Source organism: Pipra filicauda, unplaced genomic scaffold, assembly GCF_003945595.2.
Source record: "Pipra filicauda isolate LSUMZ 115617 unplaced genomic scaffold, ASM394559v2 scaffold204_size1372650_pilon, whole genome shotgun sequence".
In the NCBI taxonomy this organism is placed as follows: Eukaryota; Metazoa; Chordata; class Aves; order Passeriformes; family Pipridae; genus Pipra; species Pipra filicauda.
In genome coordinates, this window is record NW_024104315.1 from 734676 (window position 1) to 754331 (window position 19656).

At 40.8% G+C, this 19656-nt stretch overlaps 1 long non-coding RNA gene across 1 annotated transcript in view; it reads left to right on the forward strand.

Moving 5' to 3' along the window:
• LOC114000002 overlaps positions 1-19656 on the forward strand; it is an 88175-nt gene that overhangs the window by 60833 nt on the left and 7686 nt on the right. The window contains exons 5-6 of the long non-coding RNA XR_005563381.1: positions 2465-2579; positions 3468-3543. This is a non-coding gene — a long non-coding RNA (uncharacterized LOC114000002). The remainder of the gene's footprint in view (positions 1-2464; positions 2580-3467; positions 3544-19656) is intronic.

A 19656-nucleotide genomic window follows, 5' to 3' on the forward strand; every position in this document is an offset into this window, starting at 1 on the left:
TAGTGGAGATAAATCATATCCTATAGAGACATCAAGACAGCATTTATGGATAAGTATAGATTTTTGAGTATTGATCCCAAATTGGCCAATTCTTGATATTTCTTCCTTTCTTTTATTCTTTCTTTTATTCCAGTAGTTCAGTCATCATAGCTGATGAAGCTGCTGCTTCTTCTTTTATAGGTACTTAACACAATTATTAAAAATATTAAATTGCAATTAAAAGCGAACTACGTAGAGGCAAATTCCTTGGTTATTGAAGAAGTTTGCATTCAGCAGAGGTCACTTTCACTTCTCTTTGAATACTTTGGGATTGCTGCAGATGAGAGAGATGTGAGGTTTCCCACGGAAGCCGCGGCGGCAGCTCCGGAGCCTTCCCCGATGGTGCCGTTCCAGGTGGATGATCTTTCACTTCTTGTCTCAGGAACTGGACTGGGCTTGACAACCTCCCATTCCCCAGGACCTACAGGAGCTGCAGTTAATTAACCTCCTCTTTTTTCAAAGGTGATTACTCTAGTTTGCAATCAAGGAATTTTTTTTTAATTTTAGGTTTTTTTTTTCCCCAAAGAAGCTCCATTTCGCCCCATTGCTGTGTCACCCGTGGTTTCACACGTATGCTTGGCAGAGTTTCCATGTGATCATGTACCTCTTGTGATGCAGGACAGGAGCTCCACATGCCTGGGCACCCTTGGGGCCCATCACACCCACCAGGTGGTAAAAAAGGTGATTCTTCTCCCCCTCTATTCCTCTCTGGTGAGAATCCACCTGGAGTGCTGTGTCCAGCTCTGGGGGCCTCAGCACAGGAAGGACAGGGGTCGATGGCTTCAAATTGATAGATGGCAGGTTTAGATGGGATATTGGGAAGAAATTCTGCCCTGTGAGGGTGGGGAGGCCCTGGCACAGGTTGCCCAAAGAAACTGTGGCTGCCCCATCTCTGGAAGTGTCCAAGGCCAGGTTGGACGGGGCTTGGAGCAACCTGGGCTAGTGGAAGGTGTCCCTGCCCATGGCAGGGGGTAGCACTGGATGAGCTTTAAGGTCCCTTCCAACCCAGTCCATTGTGTTTAAGAAGAGAAGAGGAAAAGGGAGTGAGCAGCTCTTGACATGAGGCAGCCAAATCTGTGCTGGCAATGCAGGGCAGTATGAGAAACCTTTTCCATCTGCTCCGAGCAAAAGTGTTCAGCAGAGCTCTGGAGAATGTGGAACAAGGAAACTACCAGTTATTTTCAGAGTCCTGTTACAAGTCAGTGTGTGTTCAGTGGCAATATTTAGAAATTCAGCAACTTTCTCTCCCCCTCCAGGCAGAGCAGATCAGTCGAGTGGCTGAAGAGGAGCACTCAGAGGGAAATGGGAGCAGAGGCAGTCACGAGGAGCAGGCACTTGGAGAAAGGCTTCTGAGATAGCTCCCAGGAAAAATTATCACTTATCAGCAGCTGCTGGATGACACAGCACTGCTGCCAAAGCAGCAGCCTGCAGCACCTGCTCTCTGCACACTGCTGGTTTTAGCAGGAGGCTGGGATGTGTCACGGCTGCCCCTGCAGCTCCCACAGCAGCAGCTCCTGCGGCGATTCCTCGTGCAAGGAAGGCATGATCCAATCCCAGGTGCACTTTCTCTTGGACTGCATGAACCATGGAATGTCACCTGGACCCATTTCTCCATAATCTGAGTTGTCTGTGCACTTAGCTTTGGCTTTTAACCCAGAAGCTTTCCAGGCCCACACGCTGAGGTCGCTCCTTGTTTGTATTTCAGAGAGATGTTCACTGCACTTTATGTTCTAACAAACAGCATTAACAGGCTGGAATACACTGGAATAAAAGTGTTTTATTTCCTACTGGAATTTCATGCTGCTTGGGAATTTATGAATTGGATTTCCAAGGGACAGTGCTAAGCTCAGAGAGATTTTCAAAGGGGCAGGCAGAAAGTCATTAGCAACAGTTCGAAAATAAATTCTTCCTGTTCTGCATCAGTGAGATTTGTGATCCCCTTTACATATATTTTATTATGATTATTCATTGGTTGTCTTTTTGACACTATTAAAGTAATCTGGAAAAATATATTACATGTTATGAGCACCACTTTTATTATACCAGCCTCCTAAGTAGGAACACAGGAACACTGAAAGAGAAATAGAAGCAGGAAAAGATCTCCTGGGTTGGCATATCCTGTCTCCTGCTGGCACATCACATCATATCATTCCTTTCATAAATATAAGTAATCTAAAACTCCATGTTCTGTTTAATTTGCAAGGAAAATGTTTTTCTGATGTGCCTAAAGATGGTTAAAATAAGCCAATAATAACTGTAATTATTGTGAGTTACAATAGATAACACGTAAATTTTATACCTGCAACTACTTTATTTTGAAGTTTGGGGACGAAGGCTTGGTTTTCTTCTGTTTGGTGTTATTTGTTTCCCTGACAGGGCTTTGTTGAAGAAATTGAAATAACTCAGATCATTTTCTCTTCCAGAGCCTCACACAAAAGCCAGGTTGGAACAGGTTGTCAGAGTGTATTTTGGAGGAGCTGGAATGTCTGGGTGCTACTAAAAGCTGTGGCAAATGGATCTCTGACCCTTCTTTGGGACAGGTCAGTTCAAGGCTCCTGCAGAAGCACTTTGGAGAGGTTGTACCTCCTCCCTGAGCTCCTCCCAAGCTGGGCTCCAGCCCAGGTCTGTCCTTGAATTAAATATTAGGGAGAAGTTGTTCCCTGGGAGGGTGAGAAGGCCCTGGCACAGGTTGCCCAGAGAAGCTGTGGCTGCCCCATCCCTGGAAGTGTCCAAGGCCAGGTTGGACGGGGCTTGGAGCAACTTGGGCTGGTGGAAGGTGTCCCTGCCCATGGCAGGGGTGGAATGGGATGAGCTTTAAGGTCCCTTCCAACCCAAACCATTCCATGATTGTATTACTTTTTTGTTTTCCAAACCTTCCTAGAGGAGATTTTTAATTTTTTTTTAATGCAGACAAGTGATGCTGTTATTAGAAATACTGGTAACATTAATCATAATTTCCTTTTGGTGTGCACCAAAGCCTGGTTTTCATTCAAGGACATGATTTTTTTTTCCCCCCCCATTCACTAAACACAGCTCAGGTGATGTTTGATAAGCAGCATCCCATCATAAAACTGAAAGATTGCTGTAGTGCACAAGTCTGAAAGGCAACATGAAGGCTGAATTCATTGGATCATCATACGATGCACAACAGCATCTTTTAGCTTTTCACAAAGCAGATAAATCCTTCACAAACTGTCTCAAAATAGAAACAGCAATAGAATTCAGTGAAGTTGTCAGCAAGACTTCTTCAATGAATTTTAACACATTTCTCCTCCAGGAAAAGGTTTCTATAGCAAAGGTTTCTACAGCAAATTTCAACTTTCCACTGCCTATTAAAAATAGCTTGCAAATATATCTATGTGTGTATACATACATATATATATTTATAATGGTTGAATAATCCACTTTCTGTCTTTTCCCTAGAATAGCTCACACTGAAAAAGCCATATCTGGATGATTCAAATGCAGCTGCAGAAATTCAGGAGGTGAAGAGTTACTGAAAATGTGAGTTCAATTAATATTTTTCATGTAACATTAACTCCAGCTGTTGGTTTGCTTTTTGAAAAGAAGTTTCTAAACAGCAAATACTCAGACACACATAAAAACACATGAATAATTCTGTTGGGTTTTAATAAGGAAACTAATTAAGGCTGCCCAGATCCAGAATGTAACAAGCTGGAGCAGGGGTGATCATTATTGCATTAGCATTGCTTGACTGAGCCACAAATGTCTGAGTGGTCACCCTTCACAAAACATGGAGACAGAAAATTCCAGGTGGAGATTAGCCCAAAATGAGGGATTCTTTTCTAGGTTTGGTAAGTCATAGCTCTTTCTGAACTTGAGACCATGAGGATCTTAAAAAAAAATCAAACAAACAACCCATCCCTGAAGCTGCAGCTTCACAGAAGTCAAAGAGAAGTTAAATTTCTCTCTTCTCACCTTTCCATGATGTTGGGATGCTCCATTCTGGAAGCTTCTTCCCTGGCCACCAGACTGAATGTTTCACAGGAATGAACATCCCCTCAAGGCACAGTCCTGCACGGGGATTGTCCTGCCAGGACTCTCCCTGTGTGCTGGCAAAACTCAGTCAAAAAGTCACTGTGTGTATGGAATGTTTTATTCCCTGACTTCTGGGTTTTTCAGAATCAAAAGCCCTGCTGATTGTTGGGTACAAATGCCTCCTTGTTCCTGATTAGGCACTTCTGATGTTGGAAGCACATCCAGCCTCCTAATCTAAAGAGGCTGAGGTAAATCAAAGCAATGGAGCATTTTTAATATATTTAAATGAAATGCAACATAAATTTCCTTCCTGGAAAGAAGAATCAGCCAACTTCCTTTTGATAGAATCAGGAACAATATTTTAAATTCCTTTTCCAATAGCCACCTTTTAATTACAAGCACTTTGACACAATTCTCACATATAAATCTAGGATTGTTCTTGATCTCATAAAATGGGGGACAACATTGCATTTTTACTGCTGCAGTTGTAACTTTAACTGATTTAATCACTTGATTAGTAACCCTGATATGAAAAATGACAGAGGCCTTTAATGGTTTAATAGCTCAGAGGAGTCCTGGCTTTTGAATGAAGTTCATAAACGTGGCTTAGAGTTGATATACATTGATATAAATTATCTTCAGATGAATGCAGGCCAGAGCCTTGAAGGATAAGGAAAAGCAGCTTAAACAGGAAGAATCTCTGGAGAAAGAAAATTTTGCTTTGGATAGTTTATGTTATCACATCCCAGATGCACTGCTTTTCAAAAGAGATATATTCCAACATGATAGGGAATTATTTTGCCGATCAGAGGACACAGGGAAAACTTCTACCACTAGGAAGAGTGTGTATATATACCCATATGTGTGTGTGTGTGTGTGTAATCAAACTCCCAGGGAGGATGAAAGGACATTTCTCTGAGTGTGCATTTATATGCAGCTAAATTTTGCAGCTTCTGGGTTTCTTGGAAGATGTTCCTGCTGCTGCTCCCACGGCACTGGAGGTGTGTTCATCCTACTTCATTAAACTTTATGTGTCTCCCCCTTTCCTTTGTGACACAAGTGATTTTGCTCCTTCCCTTTGGCATTTTTGGTCAGTGAAATGCTGCCCTTTTGTTTCTTGCAGTCCAACTGTTCCAAAGTCACAACATTCAGCCCACTTTGTGTCTTCTCTAAGTTTATTCAGAATCCCAGAATGGTTTGGGCTGGAAAGAACCTTAAAGCTCGTCCAGCTCCACCCCCTGCCATGGGCAGGGACACCTTCCACTAGCCCAGGTTGCTCCAAGCCCCGTCCAACCTGGCCTTGGGCACTCCCAGGGATGGGGCAGCCACAGCTTCTCTGGGCAACCTGTGCCAGGGCCTCCCCACCCTCACAGGGAGGAATTTCTTCCTGATATCCGACCCAAACCTACTCCTTCAATTCATAACTTTCAGACTGTAACTTTCTGGGCTGTATTTTATTGCCCTTTTGCTGATCAGATTGGCCCCATGTTTAAGTTCTTTTTAGATCTGATCTTCCCAGGCTTCTTCTGCTGTTCAGCCAATTGATGATTTATAGTGTTTAAATAAGAAATGCAATTTGTCAGTTCAAATAAAACCCTTCACCTATTTTTCCATGTCACTGTTCCTTTTCTTGTAAATCTTGTCTACTTACTCAGTCTAATGATCTTGATCTTTATCTCACTCTAATGATGTTGATCTTTATAACTTTGCCAACAAATGGAATGGTCAAACAGGCTCTCACCATGGTGTGTTTCTGCTCTGAGGAGATCTGGGCTTCATGGTGTTTGCTTCACCATGGTTCAATTTGTTCCAGTGCACCCTCAGTCTTTTAAAGTTTCATCTCCAGCACTACAAGTTGTTCTGCTCCCTCTTTTTTGTGTCAGAAATCTGATCATAATATACATAGTGGTGTTTTATTTGCTTTTTAACGTACAAGTAGCTGTCTGTTTTTTATTTCATTGATGACCTGATGTCTTTAACCTTCATTTTCTAAAAGCTTCTGTTCTCTTAAGAGGTACTGGATTTGATCCAATCCGTATTTTTAATCTCAACCAAGTCAAGTCCAAGGCTGAGTAAAGTCAGAAAACTGAACCCTTTGAGGCAACTCTGCCAAGATCCTGAAGGAATTGGAAGGAAGGATGAGCTGGTGGTTTTGCCTGGCTTTGCAGAAGCCCCAGGAAGAGGTAACTGCTGCAGGGGTGACTGTCTGGGGCTCACCCTCTGCCTTCATGGCTTTCTCTGCCCACTGAAGCTGGATTCCTCCCCAAATCCCAAACTGGGGGGTTTTCATCTCTTTCTGTGTCTGATATGTATCTTTTCTTACATGATACACCCCCTATATTTTACACCCCCTGTGTTTCACACATCTCTCCCCTCAGGGCATCACCACCAGCACTCCACACAGTTTTTGGTCCCTTCAAGCAGGATGCTCCCTGCTGGAGTGCCCAGAGGACAAGCTGAGGTAGCCAAAGGGGATTTTGGAGAAGCAGGAGCCTGGTTTATTTTCCAGCCCTAAAATATATTATCATATGGGCTCTCAAGGTTGATAAGTGCCAGTACCCCACGTCCCCTCTCTGAGGTGTCCAGGAAAACAGCCCGTGGAAGTCAATGGCTGTTTTGCCACTGATTCCATGCCTGGGCTCCCAATAATTGGTGATTCATGGAGCCACTTACATGGTAAATGTGAAAAATGAAAACGACCTACCCATTAACTTAATCATCATTCCATCCCTTCTGTAAGGCAAATAAAGTGCTAGATGGAGGCAGATGTTGTTGTAATTGAGGTCTTTTTTATTATTTGAAGGGACCAATTTCTAAAGGTCATTGATGGAGCTTGATGGAAATAAGCCTTTAAAGTGTGAATATTGATGGCAGAGTAAAGTGAGTCTTCAGATGGAAGATGCTGCAAAAAAATCCCATAACTTTATAAAAAAATTATGGGTCAAATTCTTCTCTCACTCAGGGCACCATAGATCTGAACTCATCTGGAGGAATCATTGACTTCACTGTAAATGAGGGCACAGCCTTCCTCACTGGAATGAGCTTCAGAGTTTTATCCTCCCAGAGAAGAGCAACCCAAAATTTACTGTGATATTGCCACTGTCCTCATAGACAGAGAGAAAAAAGATTATGACTGTCAGACATCCATGAAAAGTTCTTTTTTAGCTTCTCCTTGGATCTGCCTTACTCACAACCTGCCCACGCTGTACCTGGCAGGGATTTTCCTCATTCCAGCAATTCCCCTGGTGCTCAGGTGTGCAGAGGCTGCTCTCCTGCAGTGCATCCTGTGAACCTGGGGATAAAAGGGAGCTCTCCACCTCTTCATTCCCTTCTAGATTAGAAACCTCTGTGATGAGTCCTTGAAATCCTAGAAAACAAGCTAAAGAAAAGGCTGGAGCATTGACAGCCTCGCAAATAGACTGACTGGGAGGGAGAAACTGGATCTATCACTTTGTTTCAGTAATTTAAATTAATTTATTGTCCTCTGACTGCCATTACTTTACTTATTTTTCTTCAATTATTTGATTACTTTAATTTTCTTTATTTTCTTTAATTCTCAATGTTATTATGTGACATTTTCTATCTTATATCTGTCTTGAAGGATCCCTTCACCTTCTCTGTGCTTCACCCCAGGTATTGTAGGGATTATTTTGTGGTATTTTTGGAAGTTTAGAAACGCAGACATCAGGCAGAGGAGTGGTTTTGTTTTATTTTTGAGGATATCTAAATATCTCTCCCTATATTATGTCTAAATATAATTTTAATGCTTTAAATTTAGTGAAAAACACATATCCCAGAATAAGTCTGCTGTTTGTTATTCAAATAACATTTTTACATAAGAGCAATCCCCCCACTGAAATAAAACTAATCTGTTCCCATATACATATTTATTACATGCTTCTTTTATTTTTGTTAGACATTTATGCTTCTGTTGTTTGTAATAGGCATTAAGAATATATCAATATATTTTATTTGCACATTATTCATAATTATTTCTATAAAACTCCTCTGGATTTTTAAAAATAACAGACTTAGCAAAAACCCAACGAGGTTTTCAGAGCAAATGTTTATGGCTACTAGAAAGTTTTGAAGGATGTGATTTATGACACTTTTGTGACACAGCCTCAGCTGTCATAGCACAATTTTAATATTAAAATTCCCTTCCTTTGGACAGCTGGTGTGGGGTGATACCTGGCTGATAGAAGAAATCAAGAAGAACCAGGAACACAGGAGTGAGATAAGAAAACATCACAAATGACATAAAAAAGCATCACAAGTGACAGTCTCTTAGACAAAATAGAAAAATAAAAAAAAGAGCAGGTCAAATAAGTTAATCCTTCTAAGAATAATATATCACTCCGATACTCAGCTCCCTTCCAGGCAAAAAGAAGACAAATTTACCAAAATCCTGGGGGGGAAAAGCGTGGCTGGATGATGAGAATTGTGTTGGGTGGTTGTGGTGCCGTAGGAAGGGAGAGCAGAGCACTGGAGATGCCTCCAGTGGGAAAACCAGGGAATAGCTGGCAGGAGAAGGGACTGTCAGCACAGGGAGCGGTGACAGCTGGGAGGGAGAGAGTTTGGCATCCTGAAAAATGTGAGACTGAATTAACCAGAGAGACACCACAAAAGAGCAAGGGAAAGACGTTTGTCAGGGATTAGACACATTATCCCGCCAGGAAAATAAGTGCAGACGAAGTTTAAAACAGAGACAACATCGAAAAAGTACAAGTGCCTCACAAAGTGCCCTCACAGAGCACCTAAAAAATACAAATACCCTCCGTAGGTCAGGCTTGGAATAACTCCTGAGGCTTTGGAAGGTGGAAAAACTAGGATTAGCTTTAACCAGTTGATGGGAACTCCTCAAAGGCAAGCAGAGGTAGTTGTTGCTTTCAAAAATATTTACTACAGGGCACCGGAGTGAGCCTTTGGTTTAATTCTTGGAACAACCATATTGTGTTAGGCTTTCAAATAGTTGTAATAAAAAATTCCAAGCCTTTATATAATGCAGCAATAGGTAGCAGAGACCAGTTTTATTGGCATTTCAGTGCTTCCCTACTCCCATGGTAACTCCACTGCACACAGCTACTAATTCCATTTCTCTTACTCTTGCACAAGAAACTACCCAGTGCAAAACTAATGATTGTGCTGGTTTTTTTTGAAATTTAAAAGGTTGCAAGGTAAAATTTAGGTAAACCAGAAAAAAGGTTCCCATGTAACAGTTGCTTTGCAGAAATTCCCTTTTCATAAACATAAATGCTGTTTCAAATATAAATAGGCTTTTGTAGTAAGAGAAAAGAATAAATATTGATTGAATATGGTATTGTTGAGTTGGCACCGGCCATTGCTATGAAATGAGGATTTTTTTTTTGGCTGTGCCTAAGGGTTTTCTGGTTTCCATCCCAGTCACCATTTTCAGAAAGAATATTCACTGACAGAACTACCTGAATTCTGCAAAAGGGTTCTTAAATATCCCCTTTTTACTACATGGATGAAGTTTTCACACAGAATCTGATCAAAGAGCACTCTCAAAATCTCTGCACCTTCACTATTCTTAGGAAGTTTGATTTTGGTTATTGAAAGTGATCATTTGCCCATTTGTGTGCAGAAATTCTTCTATTTTGTAGCTGGTGATGTAGTTTGCAAGTTTGCCTGACAAATACGAGAGAGTCAAAATGAACCAGGAAAATTTGGTCATGATTTCAGTCTCACCATTGTGCAAAAAAATAAATAATATTTGATCTGATCTTTCTGCCCAAATGAGATTCCTTTTGGTCATGACTTTGGTGCAGAATGACCTAAATTTGAACTGAATTCACACATGCACTGCTGACACAACAGTAGGAGCAGCAGCCTGCAAACATTAGTTCATTTAGTACATTACTAAAATTGTTTTTCAGGCACCTGTAAATATCAGCAATATGATTTTGCTACAACTTTGATTATTTCTGTTTGAATTAAGACCACTCAGCCCACACAAATGACTCAGGGTAGAAGTGCCTGTGTTGTCATTCAAGTGAGAGCTGCAGCCTGAACAGATTTTGCATCCCTAAAGCTTGTCTGGAATGACTTGACTGTTATTATTGGGCTGCACTGTTGGACATTTTCCATGACACATTTCTAGAAATGCAAAGAGAAGAATGTAAAATGTTTAACCTTCTATTCAAGCCTCGTGTGTGAAAATCCAGAGAGTTGTCCATTCCATCCCCAGCTCTTCCAAATCCTTCACACCTCAGCCATCTGCTTGTCATTTCTTGGCACTCCCTGCCCCTCTTCCACGAACCAACCATCTGCTGGGAGCCTTTCAACTTCTATTTACAATACACACTCTTTTATCTATCTTACAACTCTTTGCATATGTCAAAATTTTAATTACACAGCCACATATTAGGATGTCAGTAGCTCAGGGGGCTTTTTCTTACTGGTTGTGATGGGCTAGAAGGCATTTAAAATGTGGTTTATGGCTCGTTTATATATGGGTGTTCTGAAGAATGGAACTAGTTTGGAAGTGAAGAAGTAGGTGATGCATGAAGTCAATAATTGTTCCAAGACACCTCCAAGTAATTGATGTCTTCATAATTCCAAAAATGCTGTTGCTTTATTAAAATACAATAACAATATTAATTTATATGAAAATTCACTTTGGCTAACAGCTAATGCATTTAAATTTCATATAATCTAATGCAGTCTTATCTCCTTTTAGGTTGGGGGGAAAAAAGAGGTTTCTCTCTAGAAATTCACAAGGTACCTCAGGTCTCATAAAATATAAGTTATGAATGACTTTTATAATTGCTATAAACATGATTAAGATATCCACCGCCCGAGGAAGGAGGGCAAAAAGGATCTTGCTGAACAAAAAACCAGCTAAGAACAGTAAAACCCACCAGTTTATTTGTATTATGAGTACTGGATAAATACATATAATGCACAGATAAAAACAAAGCCTTCCTCACCCCCTTCAGCTGGAGTTTCATCCACACAGAGGATGAATCCACAAGTTTCATCTTGTATTTTGACACAAATTGCTGAGAAACATTCCCTGTTCTCTCAGGATGCCTTTGCTTAGTTGGTAGCATTTTAGGACACAACTTATTTTGTGTGGTGATTAAGAATGAGAGGGAACTTTAATAAGGCAAGGTGATAGAGGAGAAAGAAGCAGCAGGCCTTTTGTCACATGGTCCACAAAACAAAATAAAAGAAAGGAATTACTGAGGATTAGCAGAATCCTGGAATTTCACTGGAGTTCAAGGGCTTTGCCTGCATTTATCTGTTCTGCTCCAAAAAGTGTGAGGGTGGGTCAACTTCTCTGTAAAAAGGAAGGATTTTGCAGCACTGAAATCTAAGAACATATGGAAAGCACAGTGGCAAGGCTTGGAAACAAAAAAAATAAAAACAGTGTTGGGAGATCTACAAAGAGATTCAGCACAGTCTGAAGCACAGGTGAGATGAGTCTGGTCATACCAGAGCTGATCCTGATTTGAAGGGGTGATTTGGGAACCATCCTGGCCCAGCTGTGATGTGTGGAATTAGCTTTTTAGAGAACTAGGATGTGCTACAGACTCCTCTGCATCCCCCTCTGCCTACAGGAGCCCTATGGAGCAGGTCCCAATCAAAACAACATTAAGGGCAGAAACACTTGCCAGTGTCTAAATGAAAAACTTTTGGAATGGCTTAATTTGCTGGAAGCACAATCCTAGGAAAGAGGAGTTGCAATTCAGCTGCTCAGGGCCACTCCATCCCAAACTGAGCCCGGAATCTCTCCGAGTGCCTGGACAATAAAGGGATGTGTGGATGTCTTGCTGGTGGCTCTCCATGGCACACACACATCCAGGGATGTCTGAAGACCAACCCAACCCCAGCTGGTGTGAGCAGGGTTGTGAAGATGACTTTTCCACAGACACAAGACTAAAATAAGCCATTCTCCAGGTAGACCCAACTCAGAGCTTAAATAACCCCACCCTTAGGCCTGTGTGGCTCTTTGCTGGGCTGACACAGCTGGAGTGGAGCACCGTGGATTGTTTGGTGTGGCATCTGCTGCAGGATGGTGGGAGATGGGATTCTGGAGGGAGAGAGTCAGCAGCACAATTAAATTCCAGCAGGGTAAGTACATACCTTCCTTTTCCATTCCATTTTTCCCTTGGCCTTTTGTTACAAAGCCTTTCCTCAATATTTCTGAGAGCAGGGGGAGCTTTGCTCAAGGCAGTGAGACAAATCAAGCATTTTGATACTTCTTTGCCTTCATCTAGTTCTGCACAAAAAGGGATATTTTTTCCTGTGGAATTTTATTGCCTTGGTTAGAGTGAGTAGCTGTCCTAAGTCTTAAAATTACACAAAGTATTGGAGTAATTCCAAAAATAGCTATTCTAGGAATGTAAATGGAGGATAACATCCTATATTTTTTTTTTAATTGATTAAGGTAAATAGCTCAAGCCTGGAACAACCTGAAAGGAGGCCCTTCTCTTTTAATTATGCCTCTTTTTAAGTAATGTAGCTTTTGAAACACCACCATAACACTGATAGAAATTTGAATATCTCCATCTAATGGTGCTGTGCCTGTACCTGCACTGGGAGCTTCTGTACAGAAAGTAAGGTATCCAGGTTCCTCATAATGTTTTTAAAAACCCTTTAAAAGATTAACCATTGTGATCCCTCAGTTTACCAACTGATCCTCTGTTACCTAACTAGGGCTGCACAAATTAAGAACAGATTTAAGTAATCTCCAGGCACTGTGATTCCTCCTCTCCACCTTCAAACAGTGGGGATTATGCTCATAATGCAGATCAATACTGGCTGCTTTAATACTCTGTGTTCAGTTGCTTTCAAATCCTCAAATTTAATCATGCAGCCTGAACCATCAGCTGCATTGTTTTGGAGAAATTTCAATTGTTTTTAAAAAAGGCATTCTGTTTAGAAACAGGTTGGAAGACAAGACATCACATTCTTTACATAAAAACTGTAAATTTTCAGATGAAGGACTTTAACGTGGCTGTGGTTTAAATGATTGACTTGCAACACCTTTCCTCCTCTTCATATGTTGGTGAAGAATAGCAGACAACAAATTTAATTTCATTTCATATGGAATTGTATGTTACAGATCCAAATAGAGAAAACTCATTAGACAATAACTCTTCCTGTGGTGTCAACATCAGTTACCCCAGTGCTTTTTGTGCTCTTTGTGTACCAGCAAAACACGAGTTTAGAATCGATTGATCTATATTTTCTCACCAAAGATGACACAAAAATATGATCTTCTGTGATATATCTGTTCTTCTTTTACTGCAGATATACAATGAATTCATACATATTTTATGAACACCCTTCACCAAAAGCTCTTGCAATCCTATAAAAACGCCTGCCTGTTGTGGTTTGTGAGATGCAGGGAGATTGATATTTGGGAAAATGATTGACTTCCAGAAGAACTTTGCATTCTCTGCTCTGCTCCACGAATGCAGGGAGGGGGGAAAGTGCAGTTGTGAGGAAGGGAAGGTGGAGGGATGATCATGGCCCTGATCCTGACCTGTCAGCCAGACACTCCTGCTCCTGGAGCTGCCTCCTCCTCTCCAACCTGCTAAGAGAACACATCAGCCCCACCTGCTAAGAACAAAGAACAAATCTGTGCTTTAAAAGTGTCTGTCTCTTGATTTCTGACTACTCCTATCATAATTTAATCATTTTCCTGCTTTCCAGCACTCTGTGATCAGAGGGAGGCGCTTGCACCGTTTGTTATTAATGTTTTTCCATCCATTCGAGTTGCCACAATAGCTCCATCATCACCAGCCTTGAAGGAGGAACAGTTAGATCATGATTTTCTTTAAGCATGCACCAGCCATCACAAAAATCCAGCTGTGGGAACAAAGTACAGAATCATCCTTGAGAGCAAATGCTGTTTGCAATCTTACAATTTGCAGACTAAAAATTAAATGACTATTTTTATCCTCCCTTTTCTGCCAGACATTAACTAAATTTGTCAGCGTTAGCATGCTTAGGATTAAAGTTTTATTGACTTTTTTTTTAAGGCAAACTTAAAGTCTGGCACATAAAGTTTTCATAGCCACATCAGAAGACTTCTTGGCCCAGATTCCAAGTCCTGCCACCTCCAGTTCTGCTGCCAAGAGCTCCTGATCCCCGTCATGGGGACAATCTGCAACCCAGTGGAGTAACTTGGGTGCAAAGGGACTCATAAAAAAGGAAAAGTGTGATAGATGGAGCCTGAAACATCTGTGGGAAAGAGGAATATCACCCAGTGGTGGGATTCACCTGCAGATTAGCAGGAATGGTCCTCACTGAACATGGCTATGACCAGGGAGCAGGTTATAGTTGTGAAGGAAAGATGGTTTATTCGTCATTCCTTCTGAAAGCCTCCTGTCAGGTTATTTTGTGCTGCAGTGTTGGTTTTATTCCTAAGTTTTAGAGATGAATTAAGGTATTTTTCTGGGTTTCCATCAGCTTTGTGTCTCATTTCTGTGAGTTGTCTCCCACCCCCTGCTTAGCATTTACCACGTGCAAACCCGCGGGTTTGAGGCGAGAGGAGAAGCAGGAGTATTTTAGGAACTGCTGTTTTCACAAGTTCCCTTGATAAGCTGCTTTCTGAGGTCATTCCCCACCCACTCCCCATGAGCTTCTAATCCCCTTCCCTTCTATTCAAGAGAGTCCCATGGTCTTCAGTTAACCTGGATCAGGCACAAATATTTCACTGGTTTTCTACATAAGCTCCTTGATATTCACTACTTGAAATATTCCTTGGGTTACCAGTAGAGGCTTAGATATCTGGGCAATGTAAAATTCAGTAGATTTTCTAATATTTTCATTTATTTATAATTAAAATCATAGAATATTTTGGGTTGGAAGGGGCTTTTAAAGGCCGTGTGGACCAACTCCTTGCCATGAGCAGGGACACTTTCCACTAGACCAGATTGGTCAGAGCTCCATCCAATTGCAAAGTGAAGGCATAGAATTTAAATTGCAACTTTTTACTTGTTTTACAAGTGATGCAGGAGGAGGTACTGGATTCCTGTATCATGTGCTTCACCAAGTACAGCTGAATTCCTGAACTCCTGTAAGGACAGTGGAATGTGTGGGATCTGTAACCATAACAGCTAAAAGGTGCTGCAAAGAAGGAAAAATAATCAGTTTATGGTGTTATTTGATAAAGATAGGAATAATTCTTGGGGCTGTCCTGTGCAGGGTCAGGAACTGGACTTCAATGATCCTTGTGGATCCCTTCCAACTCAGGATAATCCGTGATTCCAGGAATTTTAGTGCAATCCAGAGAGATCCACCCATTTGCAGTGTCTGCTGAGCCACCAGCTCCACCTACAGCAAAGGCTGTTGTGTGGCTCTCACATAAACACATTGAGAGACCTCCAAAATATCAGCACTTGCAGGAGCTGCTCTAGTTCAGAATGATTAGAGACCTATAAAGAGGCACAAACAAGAACAGATTAAAGAGGGCTGCAGGGAATTACTGAGTCCTACACGACTCCACGGAGATGAATTTTTAACAACAGGAGCAAATAACTACTAGAAGGTACATTATTATGTAAAGCATGAAAACAGAATTTACATGTCTCCTTCCTGAAGCAATCAGGGTTTTTCATATTTCTATTGCTAATTGATGAAACAAGCCACAGTCTGCCCACAGCATCCTGAGCCTCAAATAACTTTGTCTCTCACGTGCTGGGAATAATCTGTGGGGACAGTTGGGCTGGGTCAGGAGACTCCCAGAAAATGTGTAGGGGTGGAAGCTTGGACAAAATTTATTAATTAAATTTATTAATTCTGCACAAGGTGCAGAAAGGATCCCTTTGCTCTCTAAACTCCTTCTCAGTCTAAGTGTGGCTGAATCTAATCCCAGCCTCGGATTATGTCAACTGTTTAAATTTAAGAAATTTCAAAGATGTGATTGAACCCCTTTTGTCCCACAGGTTTTGATGATTGGCAAAATGAGAATATTTATATCAAATGAGTCATTTATTATTACAAATGATCAGACAAAAGATCCTACTAGTAGGATAGTGTAAGATAGGATAGTGCACTCTATTGGAGCAAGTATTGGAGCAATTATATTAAAAGTAGCAAAAAGAAATAATTATTAAGTAGAGATTTGATGTAACTCACCCAGAGCAATGTTCATGGGCAGATTTCTTTTGCTCAACCTCGAGGAGTGTCCTCACCCAAGGGAGGAATCTCCTCACACACCCCAGGAAGGGTTATGTTAGAAGAACATGATTATTCAAGGGGACTGGACTTTTGTAGCATAAAGTGATTGACTGCTAAATTTCCAGGCCAGCTCACAGCTTATCTGTCACATCCAGCTTCAAAGAGCAGGATGTGTGTTTGGAGTTTGGAGACTGCTTTTAGCAGAATTCAACACCAAAACCAGCTCCGTGGCTGCTTTTGTAGGCTGGGTCTCTGTATGCAGAGGGCTCCACAAACCATCAGCACCTTATTCCCTCTCATCTGGAATAAGCAGTTGGAATAATTTCATTCCTTTGATTTGTTTTACACTTGCAAGGCGATGGAGAAGTGGTTGATGGAATGATTAGAGGGTTACAACTGGAACAAGATCAAAGAACTGGAGCTGATCAAGAATCTGCTTCAAGTGCCCCACCAAATGGGGAGGGAACACCCAGAACTGATAAATAAACTGATGAAACACCCCACTGATAAATTCTTAAGTAATTGTTCCATCTCCATTTTTATTATGCTGAGTGAAATACTGAAACAGGTTTTAACTTTAATGTTGTTTTGGGGACTGAGGTTCCCTAAATGTAGTGATGTCTGGTCAAGGTATTTTTGTTCATTAAAACACTGCTACTCCTATGATTAAATGGCAAAACAAACCCTTAATTTTCCTTTTAAAGAGTATTCTATTCCTTGCTGAGTGCAATTCCTGGTAGAGTGGCTCCAGCAGCCACCAGTAACTCTCCACACATACCTTGCCTGATGCACTGTTTGCATTCTCTGATTGGATTTGAGGTCTCTTCAGGGTGGCCTTTCCTGCCACAAAACGATCCCCAATCTCAGTTTAAAATCCCCCCATTTTCCTCTTGGTTTAGCTGGAAGTGAAGGAGGCAGCTCTGCCTTACAGTCAAAACATGTCATGAGTGGATTCTCACCCAGAAAGCCCATCCTGGAGTGTTTGATTTCCTGGCTGCCTTATTTGTTTACAACAATGCTCTTAAAATTGTCTCTCCCATCTGTGTGGTTTCTAGTTGTTTGAATGAGAATGAGATATTAAAATGCCATCCAGATGTCTCTATGCATATCAGCATTAACATATTATGCAAATTGTCACCGGGATAGGTTGGGGTGGGGTTTTTTTTTTATATTTTTCTTCTTAAGCAAAACAATATTTTTAGGTAGAATGGAAAGAAGGAAATCTGTGAAGGATGACAAGCTAAAAAAATGCACTGAGCATATTCAGCTGAACTTTTCAGTCAGTTTTGATGAAAGGGTTATGTACAAAGTGCCCTTAGTTGTTTTCACTGTAAATCTATAGAAGGACAACTGGATGAAAACAATCTTAAAAATACTTAGTAGTAAACAAAGGAACACTGAAGCCTGAAGATCTCATAAAAATAATTCAACAGAGTAAAAGTTGCCTCTGATCTCATGAGGACAGGACTTCATAAACAATAGTAACAATTATCTGTTGGCTTCTGGGCATCTAATTTAAAGAAACCTTTGGCTCTGACTCTACAGATGTTTATACTTGGAGTTAATTCCATGGGATTAACAGTGCAAGATCAGACCTGAGCCTTCATTTCTCTAAAAAGTAAGAATTAGGATCAGAAAATTAAAATAAATGTCATTAACTGAGGTTGGCTTTGGGGGGGATCCTTACAATAAACATGATGTCTCTTGATTTTCTCCTAAAGTTTTGCATGTTAAAAAGAAATAATTAATAGTGAAGTGTTATAACAAAACCTCTGGAAATTATTTTTGGGATGACTTTTGGTATCAAGGATTAAATATGGAAGGTGCCCTCACCGGGGAGACTCTGCAGGGTAAGAAACGAGCTGTAAATGGGAGGAAAAACAGGTTCCATCCATCCACAAAAAAATTTTATGGCTTTTAAAATTGGAAAGGAAATTGGAATTGGAACAACAGGAATTTTTTTTCCCCGTTGCTTCCCACCAGCACAGCTCCTCCTGTCCAGCAGAGATCCTCACCACCCTTCTCCCCTGGCCACCTTATCTCCAAAAGGCATTAGGGGAGCTTGGTACGACTTACTCTCAAAACATCCATGCTGCTTCTTTTCTTATCATCTGTGATCTTCTGAGTGCTTAAATAGATGATCTGACTACTTCTGCTGTATCTCTCTGGGCACAGAGCAGGGAATGATGGGCCTATAATTCTTCACCGTTTTTCTAAACATATTACTTCATTATTGTTCTTTTTTTGTCTAATACCAGTGGCATATAATCTTCACAAAGAGAGAGTCTATTATGTGTGTGCTGAGGGTTTAATTCACAGAGGGATGGAGAAGAAAGGATTGTATTTCAGCTGCTGCTGCAGCTACTCCTGAGCGAGGATGACAGTCCCAGTGTTCAGGGGATCAATGATATCACGAAAATTGATCTGTAATAAATAGACTGAGAGTCTGAGTGTCCTGTAGCAGACAGTAAAAATGTAGGCACTATAATGTTATGTGCATTATAGCACAGCATATGCACAATCCCGTCCTGAGGAGGGTGAAGATATCTTTTATATCTCCCACTTCGCTGCATTTCCTGGGGTTTAGCTCTAAAACCACCAGAGACTTGTAATGATAATTCTCAAATGTCAGTCCAATGGCACAAGAGTGTAAAAAAAAAAAGGAAATCTTATCGTGTAGTTTTATTCCTTCTGTCATTAAAAGAGAAAAAAATTGCTGTTTTGAGGATTAGTAACTAGCCAGAGAATAAATCTGTTTGGGCATTATTATTTACAGAGTAAAAGCTAATTTTGCAGTGAATGAACAATTGTATTGGTGCTTTTGGAGTGGCTGCAGCCAGAGCTACAAACATTTGTACATCCAGCTTTAGTTTGAGCTCCTGAGAGTTATGAACTAACACCAAAAGGATAATAAATAGACCACCAGATTTTATTTTTTTTTAGATGGAATTGATGAAGTTTTACTCACAATTCTTAAACCAATATGGTTTTGTTTCTGAACATCAAAGTTCCTGTTGGTGAGACCTTCCAGATGCTGAAAGCAGAATCCCAGTTACAATGGACTAGAGCAGGGTCCAAACTCACAACATCCCAGACTTGTGCACCCAAAACCTTCACAAAGAACATGGCAGGGAAAGTTCTTTTGATATTGGTTTAGAAAGGAAACAATAGTAAAAACTTGCTTGGCTTGAATCCTTACAAACTATGTAAATCTGCTTGGTGGTAACCTGTCCTTACTTACAGTATAATATTTGCCTTTATTTACAGTCTAATATTATCCTAAAACTCAGATGTAATGTCAGGCTATTGAGATGCAGTAGAGGATTAATGTGATTTTTTTAATGAATGGTTACCAGCAAAACACATCTCTGCTGCTCTTCACCCCGAAGAACATTGGGGATCCCCAAGGCCAGACCAACTGGTTTCCAGCCATTCCCATCAAAGTTTTTATTCATTCTCTCA